The sequence below is a fragment of the Microtus oregoni genome, unplaced genomic scaffold (genome assembly GCF_018167655.1).
Source record: "Microtus oregoni isolate MIOR12 unplaced genomic scaffold, Mior012 000013F_ref0000133, whole genome shotgun sequence".
Taxonomy (NCBI): domain Eukaryota; kingdom Metazoa; phylum Chordata; class Mammalia; order Rodentia; family Cricetidae; genus Microtus; species Microtus oregoni.
This window is the reverse complement of record NW_024543072.1, coordinates 20,147,788-20,173,085: the sequence shown is the minus strand read 5'-3', so window position 1 is coordinate 20,173,085 and position 25,298 is coordinate 20,147,788. Positions and strand designations below refer to the sequence as shown.

Genomic DNA, 25,298 nt, shown 5'->3' with positions numbered 1-25,298 from the left:
TGGCATCCCTGTACAGTCCCCTGCTGTGTTCAAGGCTAGGTGTTTTTAACCTCTGTGAGATTAAAAAGAGGCTGCTTTTTAACTTCTGGACAAATTGACAAGCAAGGGTAATGTTAAGAGATTATCAGAGGCTTACAGACAGGCCACTGAAAGCCAAGCCAGAGAGTGGTTGGGGGAACTGGGGGTGTCCTTGGCAGAAGTCTCTGAAAATCTGGGAACACTGAGGGCATGCTGCCTGCCAAGCCCACTGTTTGCAAACAATCTTACCTGTAACTTCAGAGGCACCCGTGAGATTCCAGAGTAGATCTACAGCGGATGGATTGAAACTTCTGCTACAGAGACTTGGAGAAGAAACTCCCCACATCAAAGGCACAGACTAATAAAGTTACTATAATTAAAAGGAAACTTGACTCCAAGCTTCCTGGAAGCCAGAGCAAACAGAAAACATGAGTTACATAATTCTCTGGTGCACAGAGGAGCCGTGCCAGATCATAAGGAGGGAAGCATGCCTTCTGAAAATAAATTCTCAGAGACTGTCACGTGAATTCTGATGACAGGAGCTAAACACAGTAAGAGACAATGCACTGTGCCACTTTATAGGAAAGGCAGGAATCTTTGTACTGAAAGAGCTTCTAGGAATGAAATACGCAGACTTTTAAAAACACCTGCATGTCACACAGGAGGCCACAGGTCCAATGGGACGTACAAGATCAGTCAACAGATAACAAATCAACCCCTCAGGCCCATCTCACAGTTATAACCAACCAATCAAGGACCAAGCTGAACAGCCCTCCTTTCCAGGAGGGATGCTTTCGGTACCCACCATTCTCATTGCCCATGAAAAGTCCCTCCCTAAATCTGAAAGTCCATTCCAGCCGTTCCTGAGACTCTTCCTTTGCCTACTGCCCAAACTGAGGTTAGGTTACCCATGGGGAAGGCCCAGACACATCCCGTACAGACATCCAATTAGAAGTATAAAAGCTAGGGTTAAATGGTTTCCTGGTGATCTACTTTGGTATAAAATTAGAGATAAAGTTATTGTGCCGCTCTCCAAAATCACTCCTAAAACTCCTTTTGTACAAAAACCAAAGGGCTTTTTCTGAGGGTAGTCAGACTCCAGATGTTCAGAGCAGCCATTCTGGGTTGCCTGGAGTGGAATCTGAGCCCTCTGTATGTGCAACAGTCACAGAAAGGAGCACAGACTACAGAGAGAGCTGCTTTCTACACAGTTCTGCATCTGAGTCATGCTCACCTATTCCAGAGCTGAGCATTCTGCTTAGTCTCTATTTGCAACTGTCTCATCCCTAGGCTGCTGACAGCCAAGTGAGCTCATCTACATAGATGTTGTAGAACAACTTCCATGCCCAGCTGGACCACATGGGATGTCAAGTCTCTCAGGTCAACTCTGACATGTGCACTCTCCGTTATTCCATGATCTAACTGATTAGGATCTAGCTTTCAGCAAGTAGACACTCCTCAAAGAGAAGGTTAGCGTTCTGTTTAAAATAAACAGCCCTTGCCAGGTGATGGTGGCGCACACCTTTAATTCCAGAACTTGGGAGGAAGAAGTAGGCAGATGTCTGTGAGTTCGAGGCCAGCCTGGTCTACCAGAGATGGTCTACAAGGACAGATGGAGCTGTTATACAGAGAAACCTTGTTTTGGAAAAGAAAAGAAAAAAGGAAAGGAAAGGAGGAAAGGAAAGAAAAGGAAAAAGGAAAGGAAAGAACCCACAAAAATAAAATGCCCTTAACAAAGTTAATTAAAATAACGCCAAGCTTCAACTAACATACACTTTTATCAATGTCCTATTCATCACCTAGTTTATGTTTCTCTTCATCCATCCTCTATTTCCTCTTGTTCTCAGTGACCAAAACTTTAAAATTGGAAATATAGGCAAATTTTAAGGACAACTGTTTGATTGAAGCTATTTCTCTGCATGTATCTTACCAGCTATTTAACAATTTTCAGTCTTTGTTCTCAGGCACGCAGATTTGGCTTAGCTCTGCTGGGGTCATCTTGAATTCACTTACTATCTCGGTTCTAGAGTCTAATGTAAGTGACAAGAACAGCAGTACCTTTGGTCACTTCGTCTTTTATAAAGAGCGTTGCTTTCAGAGGGCCTACAGTGTGTGTTCAAGTTCTGCCAAACAGCTGTCTGTCTCAGCTCACAGCACTCAGGACAGTGACATTTCTATCAGAAGGGAGCTGCTTCCACCATGGGGCACAGTCAGGGAGAAGGGGCTCACCTGCACTCTTTCTCTATTTTCCTCAGTTATGCGCTCTCTCAATGCAAACAGGATAAAGTAGGAGGAGTGAACTCTGCAGGTTAAAGCTGCAGTTCACATGAGGTGACGTGTCCCTGAAAAATTCCTAATGTGTCTGATGCCACGCAACAGTAATACTGCATATAGTTATTTCTCTAACATGGCAAATGATATTTGCATGTGCACATGCATGCATGTGTGTAGAAGCCAAAGGAGAACTTTGGGTATTATTTTTCAGGGGTCGTCCACCTGTTTTTGAGACAGGTTTTCCCACTGGCCTGGAACTCTGCACGGTAGGCTGGTGGGTCTCAGCACCTGTCTCAGCCTCCCAGTGTTGGGATCGCATGAATGTCACCATTCCTGGCTTTTCTAAAGGCTTCTGGTGACTGAATTCTGGTCTAGCTCCTCAGCTGCTAATGTGGCAAACTTTTAAAAGAGGTTTGCATGGTAAGATGCTCTGTGTGTTCTAAAAGTTTAGTTTCTCACCCAGTCAGCAGAACTTAAACCTCACCTGATCCCTAATCCTTTCTTCAATTCAGGATGACAGAGAGGAGGGGACACTCTTTGCAAAGGTCTGGGAAAGCGCTCTAGCCTATCTACTTAAAAGGAGAGGAAAACAGGGAGACTACGAACTGCTCCTGTCCACGCTGCCTAATGAGTCTCCCGAGGGTGGAGGATGCTCTCTGGGGTCTGTCTTTATGCTAATCGATGCATCTATGGGCATAAATGAGCCTAGGACCTATAGGGCCAGTAATTGCTTTTCTGTGAGAAGACAAATGCAGTCAGCTACAGAATTTAGCAATGTAACATATGACTCTGCAACAGTGGGAAAAGAGAGCACATTTCAGGGTCTATGGGGGTGGGGGATGTACCTGCGTGGCACCTGCAACAGATCCCAACTGTATTCATATGGCAGCCCACCACGGGGTCAAACACTGAGACATTAACAGGGACCTTATGTGAATAGAAAGAAGGAAGTCACATATGAATCTGCAAGTGAATTCACACAAGTTACTCCCTTTAATAAAAAGAGGAAGAGAGAAAATGTTAGAATTACTTCATAAGCTAATATCTTGAGGAGGTACACAGATAAGATTCCAAATTTACCTTACTGTTGGAGAAAAAAAAATTGCCACATTGATGGAGAAGTCTTCTCCTTGTTCTAAACCACTTCTTTTTTAAAATGATGTACTGAGAGGCACAGTATACAGACATATTGTTTTTATCTAAATATCAGCAACAAAGAAAGAATAAGACAGTGAAGTAGCAGATCAATAATATAAAACTAGTCCTTCTAGAATGTTTCAGTCATAAATCCTCTTCTTGTAGTCTCTGGAAACTGACTTTTTGAGACAGTATTAGGAATAACTTAAAATGTAGTCTCTGCTGTGGAAGTCACTCCCTTAGTAGCAGTGATTAAAAGGCTATTCTGTGCCAATGACCCTGGTGGTCTGCAGTGGTCACCATGGGGGGCCACTGTGCTTCACTCTAACTGGTAATCCCCAGGAACTCTGCTCACATTCCTCCGCTTATTTCCACAGCTTCTGGGATCTCTCTGAAGCTACTGGTTTGTGGGAACTGCTCCTCTTCTTATGCTCGAGTGTCTATTCAGTCGCGTGTGTCCATGGGTTGAAGAACAAGAGGAAGAGAGAAAGCAGTGTGCACAAACATTCCTGATGACTCCTGACCTCCAACAGCCATTTTCCCCTTTCATTTGAAGCAGATCAGAAAAGAACAAAACCAATTATTTGGCAGAACAAATGTAAAAAGCGTTGGAAACATGAACGTACTCTCTTGAACTGTTAAATCTTTTCTGATGTAACCAATCATCGCTTGGCTATTCTTTTGATGTCGATTTCTCATACGATTATTATGGGTCTCAGAAGCCCCCCCTACCATCTGAACTGCTACAATGGATAATTAAACAAGGTCTATTTCATCTTTATGATGCTCAGCATCGTATTTGATTAAAGTTGTCAAGAGCCTGTGCCAGTCCATTTAGCTCTGGAGGAATTCTAACTTGGCCGACTTCTAAACAATGACTTACAAGAGGAGAATGGAATTTCAAGTTAGGATCTCGAGTTTGCTCTCATATGACCTTCAACAATGTAAGCTCTCTGAAATTTAGTCTTTCCATCTATAAAAAGTGGCTGATAAGGAAATCACAACACTTGAATAAAGGCAAAGGCAACATTCGGCATGTCTACACAGGAGAACTTAATATCTCCTTGTATCTTCTCCTAAGCCACATATAAACTGCTGGCCAGACCAGAATTCTGCTAGTTCACCTGTACCCTCCTGTTTATAAACAATGAGAACTGGAATTCCAGTAGCTCTCAAATGCCCCTCAACCTTCTGAATACCTTCACAAAGCCATACTGATTGTCTACGTTGATCGATCGTGTTTTCTAGACCAGACTAAATTCCCCCCCAAATCTTTCTTTCCAAGTGTATTAACATGCAGAGAAAGGAAGGTTTTCTGGAACTGAAATCAGGACCTATGTAGACACATGCACTGCACACAATGCTGACAGCTCTGTAGAGTGTAGACCTGGGGCAAACCTCCACCTGCAGTGTAGCCGTCTGCCTTGGGCAGACTCAGCAAAGGTAATGTAAAAAACTCTGACCTCAAACAGTCTTGGTTGTCCCAAAGATGTTCAAAAGTATGTATTATTCTTTTCCGATACTTACCCAAGCAAAACACCATTATTTCCTTATAACACGTCAATAAAAATGGCAATTAAAATGAAATATTTTGGCTGCTATCATCTGCAGAATCTAAGCACGTGTTTACAAATGTAAGCGCCATCCTCAGAAGGCAGTCAGCACAGCCAACCTCACACACGGCTGTTACTTACTAATCTTCTCTGTGTGTTTTCCTCTTTGAGGCATTGTTCTAGGATTCAGCCCTAATAAATAAACCTTGTATGGTTAATTATGATGCTGCACTAACAATAACAAGTTGGCCCGCTTCCATTTTGACTGTAAAAATCTTCATTAAGGAAGATAATGAACACAGAGACTGAAAAGTCCACCACAGAGAGAGGCATGGAACCTGCCAGAAGAGGAGGGTGTATATACAAACTAAACTTGGGCAAAGCACGATACTAATCTATCTTATATGCAAAGGCCAACTTGACAACCGTCTCGTCTTGATTAAATTTTCTGCACAATGCTTTTCACCTTGATAGTCTCCCAAGTACATACTGTTGTAGTTGCTGCTTTAAGCAAGTTGTAAATTTTTTTCTGTTTTAGAATTTATTCTTGCTGGGTTTAGTGGCTTGGTGTATTACCAGATTTCAAATTAAAAAGCAGCATGGAACTACACAATGAATCTCTCTCTCAAAATGCTTTTGTGCGCGCGCGCGCGCTCTCTCTCTCTCCTTTCCTAATGAAAGAAAAAAAAAGAAATAGTTAAAGGCTGCAGAGGCTTTCAAATGTTCCATGCTAGGAAAGGGAAATCCTACCCGTGAGTCATTGACGAGCTGCAGCTGAGCATGAGAGAGAAGCGGACGGGTGAGAGCCTGGCACACCCTGATATTCTCATGAAAGGCAGCTGCTGAGACCGCAAACATAAAAGGCGGAACCTTAGCTAACTGAACTTGAGGTGAAACAGAAGCCACTGGCTCCTGTTAGCTTTAGTATTTTCAGGAATGTAACTTGGAAATCCTTCATCATGAAGGCCTGAGAGCTAAGAAAAAGAAATACACTTGTGTAAAACCTATCTCAGATGTCTTAAGCAGCACAAAGGTATTCAGACATTTAATTAGCTTAATTAATGCCTGAAAAAAATGTCAGTAAACGTGGCAAAATAGAACTGTGCTCTTACTAGCAGAGGGACAACTTCTGGCTGAGCCGCAAAACAGTATCATTCTTAACAAACACTGAGTTCTGAAGTAAAGCCGCTACTTTAAAGTAAGTACACGCTGACCTTTAAAGAAAATGCAGAGTATCAAATATACAATTTGTAAAAAACCAGGAAGACCCTACAGGCCAGTGGAAGACAATGGGGATGTCTCACTGGGAACTGGGGCTCAAGGACTGAGTATCCACACACAGTTCCTGGTGCACAGTAAACTGACTCAACATACAGAACATGACAATGCACCCCATCCACCCGACTACTCTGGGCAGTGTCATGTGGTCATGTGACTGAGGTCCTGTGAGGTCAATGTGATTATGTGGGAGCTGCCGCCCATGCTGCTCCCAGTACCAAGTGTACCTTTCCTGTGTCCTAGCATGGAAGAAAATTCAAAGCCAAAAGCCAAGCTTCTGCTGAATGAACACTGAGCCACAGTGCCTTAAAGCCGAAATAGTAAGACAAGCCATACAGGAGTAGGGTTGCTTTTGTTGAGGAAAATGAGGTTACATCACCTGCCATGCAGAACTGCTGGTTTCCTAACAGTTGAGGCTGTGATCTGACACATATGTGCTCACCGGATGACTTTATCACCAGCACCGAAACCATCTTTCCATTATATTGGCATTAATGAGACAGCTGAACTGTTTTACTTACCAAAACACCCCATCAAGGCAACGGCCTTTCCCTTTGACTACGATAGCTATTTAATCTTCCTACGGCTAGTTCTGCTTCAGCACTACTACCTCAAATAAAGCAGTTATAAGTGGATTGAAGATTAGGAGGGTGGGGTGCTGGAGAGATGGCTCAGCAGTTAAAACACTTACTACTCTTGCAAAGAATCCAACTTTGGATCCTAATACTCATGGCAGGCAGCTCACAACCAAATGTAACTCCAGCACCCACCCTCTTCTGGCCTCCACAGTACCTTCTCTCTCTCTCTCTCTCTCTCTCTCTCTCTCACACACACACACACACACACACACACACACATACACACAATACTATAGTGATTTTTTTGAAAGAACCTGAGGGATTTTCCAGGCCATGGGAGCAGCTCAATATGAGAATACTTACCCAATCACCAGGATCACAGGCTTTGGTGAAGAAGCGGGGGGGGGTTTCCTATAAAGCCAGTGCATTAAACTAAGAAGTAAGATCTTCTCATCAGAGGACTTCTGAGTCAGAATGTGCAACTTCATGCTGCAGTATGACAACTGAATACCCACAGTGCTCTAAGCACTCAACCGTATAAAATGATCTTCTGAATACTAACAATTCTCATAAAACATCGAGACTGTCATCTCTGAGACATAAGACTCTCCTCCACAAACTCAACAAACAGTTCTTGTCTAAACATACATCATGACTCTGTGGAATGCTTATGATTTTACTAGAAAATGCAGTATGAAAAGGCATCATTGGCTTACACCTTCCATAAGGAACAAAGGTCTGTGTCATAGGCCACTGAATGCCCTTTATTTGTATGACAGTAATGATCATGTTAACAGTAACTTTAAAACCACCGCATGAGTGCTGAGGGTATAACTCTATGAGCATTTGTCTTGCATATATTGGGCACGTCTGTTTGAGCTCTAGCACAGTCAAAAAGAAGAAAGAAATCCCTGTTCAGAGGCATGAACAGTAGAAGAGGGGGCTTCTGTAATGCTAAATATTCTTTAGCCAATACACATCAATAAGGAGCAGGTACTAAATACTTAGTATGTTCTAGGCACTATTCCAACTAAATTGAAGAGAACACACAGCACAGAACAGCAGAGGAACAAGACAGGTCAATGTCTGGAGTTCTATTCTAATGAAACAGAGCAGAGCACAAGACAGACTCGAGGAGCAGTATGGGAACCACAGAAGGAGGTGACATTGAAAGAGAGACCAGAGGTGAGGAAAACCACGCGCCAGTTCAGGAAGGGAGCAATACAAGATGAGGAAAGAGCCACCGAGGGAAGGCAGAGGACAGTGTAGGAGGGAGAGTGTCCAGAGGGCAGAAGGTGAGGGAAGGGGGAAAGCGCGAGCAAGCCACAGACAAAGAGTGATCTAAGGGCAGGAAGCCATTGGCTCTCAGCAAAGCACTGGGCAGCTCCTGAGAGGAGGATGTACAGAAGGAAGGACAGACACGGAGACCTGCTGGGAGGAGGCTGTACAGAGGAAGGACAGACACGGAGACCTGCTGGGAGGAGGATGTACAGAAGGAAGGACAGACACGGAGACCTGCTGGGAGGAGGATGTACAGAAGGAAGGACAGACACGGAGACCTGCCGGGAGGAGGCTGTACAGAGGAAGGACAGACACGGAGACCTGCTGGGAGGAGGATGTACAGAAGGAAGGACAGACACGGAGACCTGCCGGGAGGAGGCTGTACAGAAGGAAGGACAGACACGGAGACCTGCTGGGAGGAGGATGTACAGAAGGAAGGACAGACACGGAGACCTGCTGGGAGGAGGATGTACAGAAGGAAGGACAGACACGGAGACCTGCCGGGAGGAGGCTGTACAGGAGAAGGAAGGACAGACACAGAGACCTGCCGGGAGGAGGCTGTACAGAAGGAAGGACAGACATGGAAACCTGCCAGGAGGAGGCTGTACAGAAGGAAGGACGGACACAGAGACCTCCTGGGAGGCTGTGGCAACAACTGAATCAGGAACTGAAGGTGCCCTGGGCCAGGACAGTAACCACAAAGCAAGAGAACTAAGTAGACTTGGGATGTATTCTGAAGACAGGGCCACAAAAATTGGGTGACAACTTAGAGTAAAAAGGGAAGCAAGCATGGATGAGCCCCAGGATCATTGGTGACCCTACAGTGACCCCAAAGTCTCTGGCCTAACTGGGAAGACAGGTTTGCTATTAACTAATTACAAAGGGATTCTGGTCACAGAAATGGGATGTGCAAAGGATCTCAGTCTGTACTTGTCGCTTCTGAGGCTTTACTACACAGGCAAACAAAGCACTGAGTGGGCAGCTGCACTTAGGAGCCAAATTTAGATGACCGCTTATTTTACAGACAGCTACACACAAATAAAATCTAATCAATAAAATGAAACCTTAACTTCTAACATCTATTTGACAATATAATACATTTTCTCCATTATTAACTTTCACTTAGTACATCAACGTACTGCTTCATCATAAAACTCCCAGAACACTATTAAAAATCCTCACTGAACTCTTAAGATATCCTAGAAGAATAATTTCACTCAGTGTATAATTAAAAATGAATATTGACAAACAGAGAAAATAGGCTAAATCATTATTCCACAATATAAAAGGTTCAGGTCACCCTAAAGTAAATTATAATGCTTAGAAATAAAATGTCAACAGATCCTGTCAGATTTCAATGTGGTTTTCACTGCACACTTAGCAAGCTCAAGCAGACTCAACAAGGCATGAATGGAGCACTCCACAGACTCAAAGCCATTCAACATCCATAGGTTTTCACCTTTAACAAAATAATGGAATCCTTTTTCAGGATAATATGGTTTTTTAAGAAAAACTCAGCATATTGAGAGTTAATGCAATCACACTGTGTGGCGACTGAATGATAATGTATCTCATAGACTCATATATTCAAATGCTTGGCCTTGAGTTGGTGGAACTCTTTGGGAAGGATTAGGAGGTGTGGCCTTAATGGAGGAGGTGTGGCCTTGATGGAGGAGGTGTGCCACTGGAGGTAGATTTTGAGGTTTCAAAAGCCCATGGCATTCTTGGTTAGCTCTCTGCCTTGTTTGTGGATGAGCTGTAAATGCTCAGCTAATGTTTCCCCATCATGTCTGATTGCCTGCTACCATGCCTCCCAACATGACAGTCATGGACTCCAACCCTCTGGAACTGTAAGCCCCCAAACTCTTCTATAAGTTGCCTGGTTACACTGTCTCTTCATAGCAGTAGAAAAGTGACTGATAAACTGCCTGGCAGCTGCACGATGCCATCAAACATAACCTAAGTTAGGGGCTGACCAAATAAATGGCTCCCTCTATTTCCAACTACATCAAATATCAGATGTTTCATCAGTTTAGGACCTCATCATTTTTTTGATTGTTCTGATTCTGTAATACAGTTCAAATACAGAACTGGGTATCACTGACATATACAGGGTCATTTACCAAACAGGGAAGGGAGATGCTTTCAAATAGCTTTTAAGAACTGCTACCTAAGAATGAAAATTTAGAGACAAGTCAAATGGGCTGACCAAGGTTTGCCCACGCAGCACATGAAACGGAACTGCCAGCCAATAATGTATCTTTTTAGCATATCATCGCAACCTTACACATGAAGTGATCAGCAAGCAGGATGGTACTGAGAGCTTTGTTTTCCCAGTCTCAGAATTTCCCAAATGACCTATGCTGCCCTCGAACATAAGAAGTTATAACCCAAGAGTGCTGACATGAGGCAAGTGCCCTATATCCCTCATATGAAAACTGGACAGAAATGAGTCACATTGCTGTGGAATAATCCTTCTGTACACAATGAATATATATATTACTCTCATTGGTTAATAAAGAACTGACTGGCTAGTAGCCAGGGAGGAAGTATAGACGGAACAGCCAAACTGAGAATTCTGGGAACAAGGGAAGAGTCAGGGAAATCACCAGGAAATGCAGAGGGAGCAAGACATGCTGGATGAAAGGTAAAACCGTGAGCCACGTGGCAATGCATAGATTAATAGAAATGGGTTAATTTAAGTTGTAAGAGCTAGTTAGTAACAAGCCTGAGCTACTGGCTGAGCATCTACAATTATTATTTAGTCTCCATGTTGGTTATTTTAGAGCAGCTTTTGGGACAGAAACTTCTCTGTACAACATGTACTTTAAAAGATACAGAAAGTTAGATCTGGTGGCACAGAACTGTAATCTCAGCTAGTTGGCTCACTCAGGAGGATTGTTGTGGAATGTTATTTTAACTGAGCAAAGATGTGTTACATTTAGTTATGCTGTATTTGTTTAATTATGTACAGATATGTTGCTGTTTCACCTTGCCTACCTAAGGCACCTGACTGGTGTAATAAAAAGCTGAATGGCTAGTAGCTAGGCAGGAGATGGATAGCGCAAGCTGGTGGGCAGAGAGACTAGGAAGAAAAATCTAGACTCCAAGAAAAATGAGAAAAAGAGAGGAGAGAATGAGGGAGAAAGAAACGGAGATGCCTGAGGCCAGCCAGGCAGCTTCCAGCCAGCAGAAAGAGGACATATAGAATGAAAGGTAAAAGCCCCAAGGCAAAATGTTGATGAGGAGAAACAAGTTAATTTAAGTTAAAGGAGAAAAAAAAAAGCTAGCCAAGCATAAGCCAAGGCAAAACTTTCAAAACTTGTAAGTCTCCATGTCATGATTTGGGGACTGGTTAATGGCCCCCAAAAAATAAAGTTTGGTACAGATGATCACAAGTTTAAGGCCCGCCTAACATACGAACTATGTTCAAGGCCAGCTTGAGTAATTCAGTGAGACCCTATCTCAAAATGAAAAGTCAAAGACGGCTAGAAAGGCAGCTGGGGGAGGGTGGGGTATGGAGCATAGGGACCCTGGCAGGCTGAGACAGAGAACTGTAAAACTCAGGCCAGCCTACACCCCCTGAGCTTCTGCCTCAAAACAGACAAGGTTAACTGTTCTCACAAAAGCTGATTTTCTGTTTCCTAGATCCCCTTCAGAGTTCATTCTATAACTCTCAACGTAAAGAAGGCAAACGACCTCTTGTACTCAAAATCTAAATTACCAACCAAAGAAAAAGTCAGCTGGCCTTTATTATATTATTATTATTTAACGTGTCAATTATTTCTTCATTCATTCATTCATTCATTTACAGTGGTAGGGATCAATCCTGGCCCTTGATACCCTGGGCAGTTCTGAACTACTCCATGCCCCAGCATGCCCTTTACGCTCCTCTGCTTATCACCTGGTAAACTTGGCACAGCGCCTGGCACACTTGGTACAATGCCATCCTTAGTATTTGCTGATTATAACTTAATCTTACCTTACCTCTCTCTACCTTCTCTCATTTCAGCCTTTCTTCCTGTGCTGGCTAGTTCTGTGTCAACGTGATACAAGCTAGACTCATTTGGGATGAGGGGACCTCAGCTGATAAAATGCCTCATTAGATGCACCCTGTGGAACATTTTCTTAACAACTGATGTGGGTAGCCCCAGCTCACTGGGGTCGCTGCCACACCTGGGCAGGTGGTCCTGGACATTATAAGAAAGCAGACCAGGCAAGCCATGGGGGGCAAATCAGGAAGCAGCACCCTTCCACGTGGTCTCTGCTTCAGCTGCTGCCTCCAGGTTCCTACCCTGCTTGAGTTCCTGTCCTATGGCCTTCCATGGTGGCTGGTGATGTAGAACTGTAGGCTGAAATAAACCCTTTTCTCACCAAAAGATCATGTTTCATCATAACAGAAACTCCTAACTGAGACGTCTCCCTCACCTAATTATTTAGCATTCATTACAAAACTGAATGCTTACATTATACTAAGTTAAAGAAGGCATGACTGCTGGGGTGGGGGTGAAGTAACAGAGCTTCTGTCTGTGATGAGGAAAATGTTTTGGAAGCAACAGTAATGACAGCTATACATCTTGTTAGCAATGAAACACTAAATTGGACACTTTAAAAGGTTGATTATATGAGTTTGGATCCTTTGGTTTCCAAATTACAGCTGTGTGAGGTCCCTTTTTAGGACTTAGGGCAAAGCCCCATGACCTTCAATAACTAAGTATTTCCAAGATTGATCAACAGATGACAGATCATTACTGAAGTTCACAACACAGTCCTAAACAGGCAAGAAAGATGCTATACACATGAGACTGCTAAAGGAAGACAGTGTAACTCATTTTAAAAACACATCTTAAATGAAAAAAATATAAAAGTTGAGAACTTGGTATATTTTCGTTGTTTAACAAATGTACCCACAGAAAACACTTCATCTTCCAAAAAGGCACTGGATCTGCTGTCCACCTTCCCCAATGGTCTTATTAATCCTACATAGTAATTAAAGGAACCTTCTTTTCCCCAGAGGAGAAAGTACCACCTCCCCTTCACAGCTCAAGCTGGGGTCCCCAGTTATTCCAGCAAAATTTGCTGTTCTGTCCCTTTTCATTGCTACCATGCATCCTCCATCCAAAAATATGAAGACATATTTCTATTTAACTGTGCTTCCATGGATATCCGTTATCGTAGTTCACCTCTGACATAAGCAGGGCACAAGCACTTGCTGAGCCTTGCAGTGACAGATCTTGAACTGAAGCCCAAAGGTTTTGACACCAATGAAAAGAAAATGTCCACTAGGTTTTCAGTAAATAAACAAAATTATTTTACTACTATAACACACATCTGTATGCTTTCCAATGATTTTTCTAATTGTTTCAAATACGGCCCTCCTAGTATAACAATTACGTCTAGAGGTTACCTCCCACACTACCTCCACATCTCCACAGCCATGAAATGTCAGGTAACCCAGGAACATGGAATATTGTGTTGCTCACTGAGCTGTGTCATCAAAAAGTAACTGAAAGAGTTTTTTAAAAATATATCTTTTTCCCCTTAGGAAGTTAAATGCAAGCTTAAAAATTAACTTAAGCTCACCTTCTCAAGAAATATCAACGAATAAACCAAGGATCTGCTTTGTAAATATAGTGTGTGTGTGTGTGTGTGTGTGTGTGTGTGTGTGTGTGTGTGTTTGCTTAAACAGGAGCTTATACTTTTAAAATTCCCTAACCTTCTGATTCTGCTAAGAGACATTAGACCCGAACAACTCACAAACTTGTAAGAAAGCAAAGTATGCTCACGGAGAGCATAATTACATTCCCAGAAAGGAATTCAGCTGACAATAAGCATAACCTCAATTAATGAGTTTTCTAAACATGAAAAAAGTCTACTGAGTTAATAGTAAATTATATAACACAACAGTAAATTCTGCCTAAAGAATGTTCTAGTCATCTTCCTTTTATTATTATCAGGGCACCCGATAAGATATCCACATACAGATGACAAACACAAAACCTCTATGGTTTGATAGTGACAACTGAGGGTCATGGTCAAGGAACAAGATGGTGACTTTTATGCTTACCTTCTTAGAGCAAAGCATGTCGGCCTTCTTGACCAGGGCAATGTGGGAAAGAGTATGTCTTTTATACACACAATGTTACATTAAGAGCATGAATACGTGCATATGCCTTCATCAGAAAGTGCATGCATTCATACGTTATAAGCAATACCCCAATTAAAAAGTGTGTGCATTAACTTATGTGATCCTCAAGACACCCGATGGGGCTTGACAAAGAAACTGAGTCCCGAGAAGTTGCATCTCTAGACCAGGAGGTTACAGACAGAATCAGCCTATCCAGTCTCTGGAGAAGCCACCACTGTGTAATAGTGCCTCTACCTCATAATAGCAGGTGCCATGGGTACCCTGAGTTTTCACTATTAAAGCATGTGCTGCTTAAGGCAGGCCTTGATGTCTGAGTGGAGCAAAGGCCACACTTGAGCGCCAGTGTAAAGAGACTTCATGACTCTGCTCAGTCTTTGCAGCAAGCAGGACTGAGACCAGAGAGACCTGCAGCCCCCAGGCCACGGGCCATGTCTGAGAGCAGACTTAAGCCAGCCTGGCTTTAAGGGAGACTCTACTATTCTGTGGTTAGAACGTTCCCAGTAGCTCCTTCTTGGAGTGATGAGGCCTCACTTAACTTTGTGTTCAAGAGATGAGAGCCAGCCATGCACAAACTGACAGGCCACTAGCAATGATTTCTGTGGAGGGGAAAACACTTCATTAGAGAGAGACTATAATAATGATATATGCCCAACTGGTTCTGTCTGTTCCATTCACAGCACGGAATGATCTGTGAGCTCTTAAAAGCATTCCTAGGCTTGCGAGCCTGATTGGTCGGCATTCAGATGGACAGCTCTGTTTCCCACTATAAAAGCTTCCCCTCCCAAATCCATTTATAGAATCTGCCTGAATAAGACAACATGAAAGCAGCTATTCCTGAAATGTCAATGCAAGCAGACAGCTGAGGACAGCGAGCACTTGTGGTGGCATTTTGCTTTACTAGCTACTTAAACATTTAATTCGTGGAGAACTTTAGGGGTCTTCACTAAGACCTGTGTACTCAGTCTCAGGCTCACAGCAGTCTGCCCTGGAGTTCCTCCTGTCCCATGGTTGTTGTGCTGGCTAGTTTTGTCATTTGTGTGGTTTGATGGGTTTTTTGTTTTGTTTTGTTTGTTTGTCTATTTCTTTTTTGTCAATTTGACACAGCTAGAGTTATCTGAAAGGAGGTAAATTCAATTGAGAAAACGCCTCCATAAGATCTGGCTGTATGGCAGTTTCTTAATTAGTGATCGATGGGGGAGGGCCCAGTCCATTGTGGGTGGTGCTGCCCAGGGTGCACCCTGACACTCCCTGCACCCCTCTGGTGCACCCTGACACTCCCCACACCTCTCTGGAGCACCCTGACACTCCCTGCACCCCTCTGGAGCACCCTGACACTCCCTGCACCCCTCTGAAGCACCCTGACACTCTCCACACCCCTCTGGAGCACCCTGACACTCTCCACACCCCTCTGGAGCACCCTGACACTCTCCACACCCCTCTGGTGCACCCTGACACTCCCTGCACCTCTCTGGAGCACCCTGACACTCTCCACACCTCTCTGGAGCACCCTGACACTCCCTGCACCCCTCTGGAGCACCCTGACACTCCCTGCACCCCTCTGGAGCACCCTGACACTCTCCACACCCCTCTGGTGCACCCTGACACTCCCTGCACCCCTCTGAAGCACCCTGACACTCCCTGCACCTCTCTGGAGCACCCTGACACTCTCCACACCTCTCTGGAGCACCCTGACACTCCCTGCACCCCTCTGGAGCACCCTGACACTCCCTGCACCCCTCTGGTGCACCCTGACACTCCCCACACCTCTCTGGAGCACCCTGACTCTCCCTGCACCCCTCTGGAGCACCCTGACACTCTCCACACCTCTCTGGAGCATCCTGACATTCCTCACAACCCTCTGACCCAGCCACACCAGACTTCTTCCCACATCCTGAACACTATGGCATGGAGAGTTGGTCCTCTCTAGGCACCTGTGCATTCAATCACCTAAGAAAATAATCAGGGGGTGGAGGATACATATGCTCTGAAAGGAGAGGCTCTTCTGCTTGTCATCATCCCTAAGCAAGACAGTACAACCACTACACAGAGAGCACTGATACCATACTGGACATTGTAAGTGACACAAAGATGGGCACACAAGTCGATGGGCCATACAGCATTCACAGATGAGACTTGAGCAGTCTGGATCCTGGCACCTGCCTTGCAGATCCTGTGTCTGTGCTGTATCTCTGTCTGTGTCTGTGTCTGTGCTGTGTTGTCTGTGTCTGTGCTGTTGTTACTATGTCTGTGTCTGTACTGTGTCTGTGCTGTTGTTACTATGTCTGTGTCTGTACTGTGTCTGTGCTGTGTCTGTGTCTGTGCTGTGTTGTCTGTGTCTGTGCTGTGCTGTTCCTGTGTCTGTGTCTGTGCTGTGTTGTCTGTGTCTGTGCTGTTGTTACTATGTCTGTGTCTGTACTGTGTCTGTGCTGTGCTGTGTCTGTGTCTGTGCTGTGTTGTCAGTGTCTGTGCTGTTGTTACTATGTCTGTGTCTGTACTGTGTCTGTGCTGTGTCTGTGTTGTCTGTGTCTGTGCTGTTACTATGTCTGTGTCTGTGTCATAGGTGTGGCTGTACCATGGCTATGGCTGTGGCTGTACCGTGGCTGTGGCTATGCTGTGTCTGTGTTTGCATTAGGACTCTGGCACACAAACATTATCATTTATAGTCCTCTATCCCTTCTTTTTTGAATTCTTACTTTAAGAACAATCTCTGGTAAGTGCCTCTCCAATCCAACCAGAAACAGAATCCTACCCTGAAACCCATCGCTTGTTCTTCACAGCAACCATGAGATCTGTTTACTCCTCCCCTTCCCTTAAAAGGCAGCTTTTCATTTTTGTCTTGTTCTGAAACAATTCCTGGTCAGTCTTCATGGCTGAAACATAAACTCCATAGAGGCTTAGGTACCTGTGTCTCCTTTATAACTGAATACCAGCACCTAACACTGTACTTAATGTTAAATGACTACTGATCTCAAAATTACCTTCTAGATCTTGTCCTGCTCACTACTGCCAGTACAGGTGGTTTTCTGAACATGTTACCACCTTACACATTCCTGCACAGATAGAATTTTACTTTGCTACTCCTAGTCCCCAATACCACCTTGAACTGACTCAGACTTTCCTATGTGACAAGCCACAAACTGAAAACACAGCACTGCTTAAAACAATGGCAAACTGAAAAACAACAGAATACTGTGAGCCGGAGAACAAGCTTTCTCTATTCATACATTCTCTCAGTTAGCCATCCCACTAACCCACATCCCAGCAAGCTCAAACATCTGACAACCGTCCGATGGCTTTCTTCTTAAAAGGTGGATGCATCTGGCCACACATGACTTGAAGATGGCAAAACATTGATTTTAGATAACTACTTTTTTAGTTAGGGTTTCCACTGTTAGGTCACACACCGTGACCAGAAGCAACTGTGGAAGAGAGAGCTTATTTCACCTCACAGGTGTCAGGTCACACTCCGTCTCTGAAGGAAGTCATGACAGAAACCTGGAGGCCAGAACTGCTGCATGGCCCATGGAGGGATGTTTCTTACTGGCCTGCTCCTCATGGCTTGCTCAGTGCTTTCTTACAGCACCCGGGACCACCAGCCCATGGTGGCACCACCCACAGTAAGCTGGGCCCTCCCACATCAATCATTAGTGAAGAAAGTAAACCACAGCCTTGCCCACAGGCCAGGCTGGTGGGCATTTTCTCAGCTGAGGTTCCCTCTTCCCAAATGGCTCTGCCGTGTGTGGAGTTAACATAAAACTAGCAAGCACAGCTACCAAATGATCATTTTGAGATGCAGTAAATTGTTTTTAACACACTTATACTTACGTATTTGACAAATAAACTCTAAATTTTATATTCAAAAGACTGTCCATTAAAATATTATTGGAACTCTATTTGGGGCTCACAGTTGATGAAAACATAGTGCTTTTTAAATGTTCCCTCTTTCCACCATATCTACACAGTGAGTTAAGTTCCCACTGATGTAGATCAGGAACAGAATGAATCTGCTAACTGTAGTGTGGACCTGAGGATCCATCTGTCTTCAGGAAGAAGTGTGAAATTCTTGAGCAACATAATATAAAACTAAAGCTACCCAGGGATAGTGGAGGCTACTGGAATAGTCCCAAAATGTACAATTTTACAGTAAAACACACAAAGTTTGGTTCACTATATTAAGACATCCTTGAAAAGCAAAACAACCTAGTACATCAACACTAGCAATGTCTAAGGGATTTGACAACAATTTAACATAGTAGTTAATTTAATGTCTTTGTTTTCATGCTCTTAAAATACAAGCTTATCCTTTTTCTCTCCAGGCTACTTGTCCATTCTGAGTCCTCCTGCAGACCTCCAAAGCCTGTCCATGCTGGGTTCTATGTGCGGGCAAACTTCAGCCTCATACCAGAATGGCCACTGCTGAAGCCATGAACAGTCCTGCGGCTTCCCAGAAACCTGGGCCAGCTCTGGACTGACACTTCAATGCTTTCAGCTTCAACCATCACCTTCTAGATCACTGCTTATGGTTCTCAGGTCATTCTACTCTGAACCAGGATGCAAATCACACAGTTCTAAGGTGAACGAGAGCGCATTGTAACATGGCAATTCTATGGAAACAGCCAAGTGAGCCCTCACAGCAAAAGTTCAGATGTCAGAAACACCAAGGACGAAATCCTAGGTCTGTCACTTGGTAGGTGTCCTTAGGGACTGTCTTCCCATCTGTAAAACTGTGTCTAAAACTAATATCAACATCAGCTGACCCTCATAAAGATTAAATGGGAAAACGCCGATAAAGCACGCCCATTGCCACCAAGGCTAGAAAGCATCCCACGCCTGCCAGCTCCTCGCGATAAGGAATCACACCTCCCTGTTTCCCATTCATCCTGAGAATCATCTGCACACAAAGATTTGAAACAGCAGATAAGTAAAGGATCTCTTGCCCAAGTGGGCAGCACGTGTAAAACGGCTGAACCCCAAACATCAGGACACAGGTAGCAAAAGAGCTCTGGGAAAGGGGTGTAGGTCGAGGCGGGGGCCCTTGCATGAGGATTAGTCCTTTTCTTTCGGTCATTTCAAATTATAACCAAATTCTTCTCTCACATAGTTAAAAGCATACAGAATCCTCCTGTGGGTACAACAGAAGATGGAGTCTAGCTTATGGATTTGCCTGGCTCGATGAGACTGTTCTAGTTACATTTCTGTTGCTGACATGAAACCACACATAACCAAACCCAACTTGGGAGAGGAAAGGGTTTATGTGGCTTACAAGTCCATCACTGAGGGAAGCCAGAAAGGGAGCTCAAGGTAGGAACCTGGAGGCAGAAACTGAAGCAGGGACCACAGAGGCACGCTGCTTACTGGCCAGCTCAGTTTGCTTTCTTAGGCAGCCCAGGCTCACTGCCAGGGTGGCACTGTGAGCAGCTGGGCCCTCTCAGGTCGGAAACTGCCTGTGGCCAGCCTGCCACTCAAGTTCTCTCTTCCCAGGTGACTCTAGCTTCTGTCAAGTTCACAGAAACCAATCAGCACAGAGACATTTTAGAATAATTTACTGACTGTCCACAAATAAAGCCCTGGATACACCTGTAAAGATACCACATTATTCAATTTTACAATTTAAGTAAATTTGGATTGTATAAAACAGTCCAAAAAAAAGTTTTAATAACATAAATGCAAAAATCAAAATTTGTACGGTTCTTAAAATGTGCCAACAAGAAGCTCTGTCTTCAAGTTGATTAATGATCAGTTGATTAAAAAAATTAAAATTGGTGAACTATAATAATCACTGTAAGGAAATAATTTAGAGACACAAAAATAGTTTTCAGTTTTAACTAAAACACAAAGCACTCTGGAAGTTCAAACACTGCATATTACAAAGTAATATGGCACTTTATATCTGAAGTAGTTAAGCAATAAACCTGAAATAATACCCAGGTATATGTGTGAGCACACTAAATAATAAAATGTTCTACAGTCATTATTTAATGCAATCCCAGCATGATTACTTAATATGTTTTCCATGCATGTTCTGATATGTTCTAAAAGCAACAAAAATCAAAACAAAGAAACTACAATGGCAATGGTCACTGAAGTCCTTTTACCATGCAGCATTTCTATCAGAAGATAAATACTGTCTAAAGAATGACTTGAAAAATAACATTTTTAAATAAAACAGCAAGAAATTTTTCTGGTGACTTTATAGAAACAATAATGCTTCCTGAATTTGCCCGGTTCATTGAAGTTTCTGCTGCTGGGAAGAAACCATGAGCAAACACAACTCTGAGAGGCAAGGATTTCTGATCCACCAGTTGTCAGGCTGTGGTAAGGGGCAGCACATGTACCCATGACCGCCCTGCAAGGCCATGTGCTGGCTGTGTCTTGGCTGAGAAGTCACCCTGAGGCAAAGGTAAAAGAGAAGAGGACATGCATTTCTGCCAGCAATGGCGGGTTACCTTCAAAACCAAAAGGAAGGTGAAGAACAAGGGTATAAATGGAAATGCTTACAGCAGTGGTTCTCAACCTTCCTAATCCTGTGACCCTTAAATACAGTTCCTCACGTTGTGGTCACCCCAACCATAAAATTACTTATGGCTACTTCGCAACTTTAATTTTGCTACTGTTATAAATTGTAATGTAAATACCTGATATGCTCCCTTCCCAAGGGGTCCCTCCCATAGGTTGAGGACCACTGTCCTAAAGGAATATAAATGCTTTTGACTGAGGTGATCACGGGTCTGGGTGGGGGAGAGAAGGGAGAACACACTTGTTCTGCTTAGTGATCACGTGGTCAACACTATGCTAGATGTTCAGAGCCACAGAGCCACAGAGCCCCGCCACTCTAAACCTTGGTTAAAGAATTTTCTTCTTGAAGGAGTAATGCTGTCTTCTAACTGGTCACAATGCTGAAGATAATAACTCCGAGTCCACCACTGTAGATGGTCCTCTCCATCAACCTCCCAAGGCTCAGGGAACTCCAGAAAGAAACAACAGCGGCTGGGGAGGAGAGCTGTGGGATGTGGACTCCTGGACATGAGGTAGCTGCAGGATGCATCACATCACAGGAGCTATGGTATCTGCACTGCACCAGGGATGGGGAAGGGCCACACTCCTATCAGAGGGGCTACCTGCGGCTGGTGACTGCTGAGGGAGTCACTCTCCTTTGGGATGTGGTCGCTGGTATGTTGGATGGGCACACACCCATGTGCTTATGTGCAGGAGTAACAGGACTCAGGGTTATTAATAATCACAAAATAAAAGAGAACACACAGCTGGGAAGGAGGTGGGGCAGGGGTACTGGGAAGAGTTGGAGGTGTGGTAGTAGATAGATGTGGTCAATATACATCATAGAAACGAATGAAATGTTCAAAGAATAAAAAACATTTTAAAAACACTTGAATCTATTAAATTCAAATCATCTGCTTTTGTCTGTGTAACTCTGAGCAAGGTGCTTAAGTTCCAAGCAATAAAAAGAATAAATATCTCGTACAACCATTCTTCCACATCCACAGACTGTTATTCTGCTCTTACAGCGACCAACCAGAAGGGAAAGAAGCTGTGAGGCCAACAAGACTTCTGAACTGGGTACTCTCCCTAAGACACCACCACACAGACAGGCACAGAAGAATCCTACTTACTGGAAATCGGATTTCCAGTGCGTGCTACAATACGGTTTGAAGAAACATACATACCCACTCATGCATACACCTAAACACATACATACACACACACGAATACCTTCCCTTCATACTGTTTCAATAACAATGATTTAGAACATCCTGTTTTCCTCTACTAACTTACTCTCTTCATCACTACAGTGGGTCAGTGCCACAGAAGAGGTGACAGCTAAGAAAACCTGAACAATGGGGAGAGATAAGGAGAAGCATGCCAGCTGGAGGATGGACACAGTCCGGTTCACGCTCACAAAAGACACATTAACCAGAATGTGTGGTACTGGCATAAGAAAGCCACACACACACACACACACACACACACACACACACACACACACGTACAGAAAGAACAGAGAGTTCAGCAATAAATCTTCATGTTTACAACACAGTGATTCCCAACAGGGGTGTCAAGATAATTCATCAGAAGCACAGGAAATAATTCCAAGGATTGGCAAGTGGGATTACTAAGGAAAGATCTTCAGAGTAAAGAGATGGCCTATAGAATGAGAAAAAATTCTGCCAAATACACATCAGACAGAGAATTAATATTTAGAATATATAAAGAACAGCAAAAATTAAAGAACAAACCATCCAATTAATAAACAGGCTAGTATGCTGAAAATACATTTCTCAAAAGAAGAAATACAATGGCCAATAAACGCTTGAAAAAAGGTGTCAAATACACAATTAGTTAGGGGGGAAATGCAAATTAGAACTGCTCTGAGATCCCAGTCACTCTAGGCAGAATGACTATTACTTTGAAAACAATTGCCAGAGAGTATGAGGGGAGGGAACCCTGTTCACTACTGGTGGGAGGGTAAACTGGTGTAGCCAATATGGAAAATCAGTATGGAGGTTCCTCAAAAAACACAGCTAGAACTGCCATATAAGCCATCTGGGCCACTAGAGTATCACCAAAGAACTTCAAAGTGACACACCAGAGGGACGCGCATGGCTCTTTACTGAGGTTTGATCCTGATGTCCATCACCCAGATGAGTGGGTAACAAAAGTGTGGCACCTACACGCAATGGAATGTTACTCAGCTATAAAGAGAAACGAAATCATAACATCTGCAGGGAAATAGATGGAACTGGAAATTATTTTGTCAAGCAATGTGTACAGACTCAAAGACCAGGTGTTCTCTCACATGTAGAACCTAGATTTAAAACTCTGTGTGTGTGTGTGTGTGTGTTTGTGTCCATGCACATGCATGTATGCAGGCCATCAAAAAAAAAAAAAAAGAGGGACTCCTGAAGACAGTGGGGAAATATTTTGGTGAGAGAACATAAAGAGATCTATGTGGTAGAGAGCAGGAGGGAGGACTCAAGAGAGAAAAGGAACCACTGGGAGGGGCAAGGGTCACAGGAGGGGCAAGCAGGAGAGAGGGACAAGTTAGAACAAAGTATAACAGCATGTATGCAAGAGAAAGCCATGATGGAATCCATTAGTTTGTCCAGAAACTTAGAAAACGGTGAGAGAAAGGCAGAGAAAGAGACAACTCAGCAGCAAGGCCCTGTCTTTAACAAATGGTGTGGGTAATTCACAACTGCAGTTCAGCTCCGATCTCACACCTCATACACATTTTAATTCAGAAGGGATGGAGAATTTCCTCTAGCTATGACCCCACAGGCAGATTCTATGAGCGGAAACCTTTTCTTGGACACATAATGCAGCTGACTGCTTAGAAACATTTACACTCTAAACATTTACACTCTGATGTACACAAAAGAAAACTGATAAAGGAAAAATTAACCCACCTTAAAAAACAAACACAGACACCCCCCCAAAAAAAACCATGTATTTTATTTTTACCTTTCTCAAGAGTAAAACATGCAAAGAAAATTTAACACGTGCAAATGTGTTTTTCCTACATAAAATAATTTAGCCTGTTAAATCACTTGTGGGCGCTCTATTGAAGAACTACTGGAGAGGTCACTGGGAGATTGCATGGATGGAGTGAGCCAATACTCTACTACAAGACAATTTCCTCTGGAAATGGCTCACACAACTATGGCTGTCTCCACTGAATATGAAATTGGAGTGGGGGAATAGCTACTTCACTCAAGGCCTCCATGATAGCTAAAAATTTGTTCCTTCAATCTGTTCCTCGTGTTTTTTAACTAAGACATCACATTAAAATAGGGGTCAAAACCCAGAGCCTCCGTACCTAGCCTGACAGACTGAGTCGTGAACTGTGTGCAAAGTGACACCTCCACAGACACAGCCAGGTGACCCAGAGATCAAACTCTCCTCCCCTCCCTGTCTGAGTGAACAAGTAGAGCCCCAAACATGCCCCGCAGCGTCATCTGGGAGAGCTGATTACAAACTGTCCATTGACCAAAGGACAGACTTTGCAGCATTTCTTTGGAAATGAGAGCTGCATGAAGACTCAGGGAGGGACTCCCCCATTACATAGGAAACATTCACTTGCTATATTATCGTAAGCTAGGTCCTTAGTCCGCACACCAGATCCTTTAAACATCAACCACAAAGCTATTGTCAGCTCTGAACAAAAGCAAACCGGAGTTCATCATCCTTCTCTTTCTGCAGACGCTAACCACATTTCTAGTGAACTATATTGGGGTAATCTGAGCACAGGGGTACATGCATGCAATCCCGGTGCTCAGGAGGCTGTGGAAGGGAGAGGAAAGGTTCAAAGCCGGTGTGTGATACATAATGAGATCCTGTCTCAAAGTAACAGTGGGTGGAGATGCAGTTCAGTGGTAGGGAGCTTGTCTGTCATATCCAAGGCTCCAAGTTCTACCCTCAATACCATAAAAAGAAATACAGGTGAACAGATTTACTATGAATCAATCAAATACATAATAATTCAAGCAAAAAAATAAAGTTTATATATTTACCAACTAGTTTTTTAAAGGTTACAAATATATAGGCTGAAATAGTTTATTTTTTTCTTTTTTAAAAAAGTAACATCATTAAAACAAACAGTATCCCAAGAAAGAATTTTTCTTTAAATCTAATTCCATCTGAATTTCTCCCCAAGTCAGTCTCTATCACCTGAGATAACTGTACTCTAGGTCTCAAGCATGTCAGAGTCGCACAGTAAATGGTCTTATCCAGCACTAAGAAACTCACTTAAGTGCACAGCATTTGAACATTATCCCTGCAGCTCTGTGCACTGTGCATGATGCTTAAGTAAAGAACCAAACAGAGTCACTGCAAACATAAGCCTCATCAGAACTCTTCCCAGACGAAACTAAGCCACCAAGGACCCACACATCCGTGTGACCATCGGCAAAAGGTTCATTTTCATATGAAAATGAGATAAACAAGATCAGAACTGTACTGAATCAACATGGGAAACACTGTCCTTTTTTAATCTGCCCTCTCACCGTCAATGTTTGA

General features: G+C 43.5%; 1 protein-coding gene across 1 annotated transcript in view; it reads right to left on the bottom strand.

The window, feature by feature from the left end:
• The window catches only part of LOC121454870 (ubiquitin-conjugating enzyme E2 E2), a 280,300-nt gene that overhangs the window by 238,249 nt on the left and 16,753 nt on the right, over positions 1 to 25,298 (bottom strand). The window lies entirely within an intron of this gene.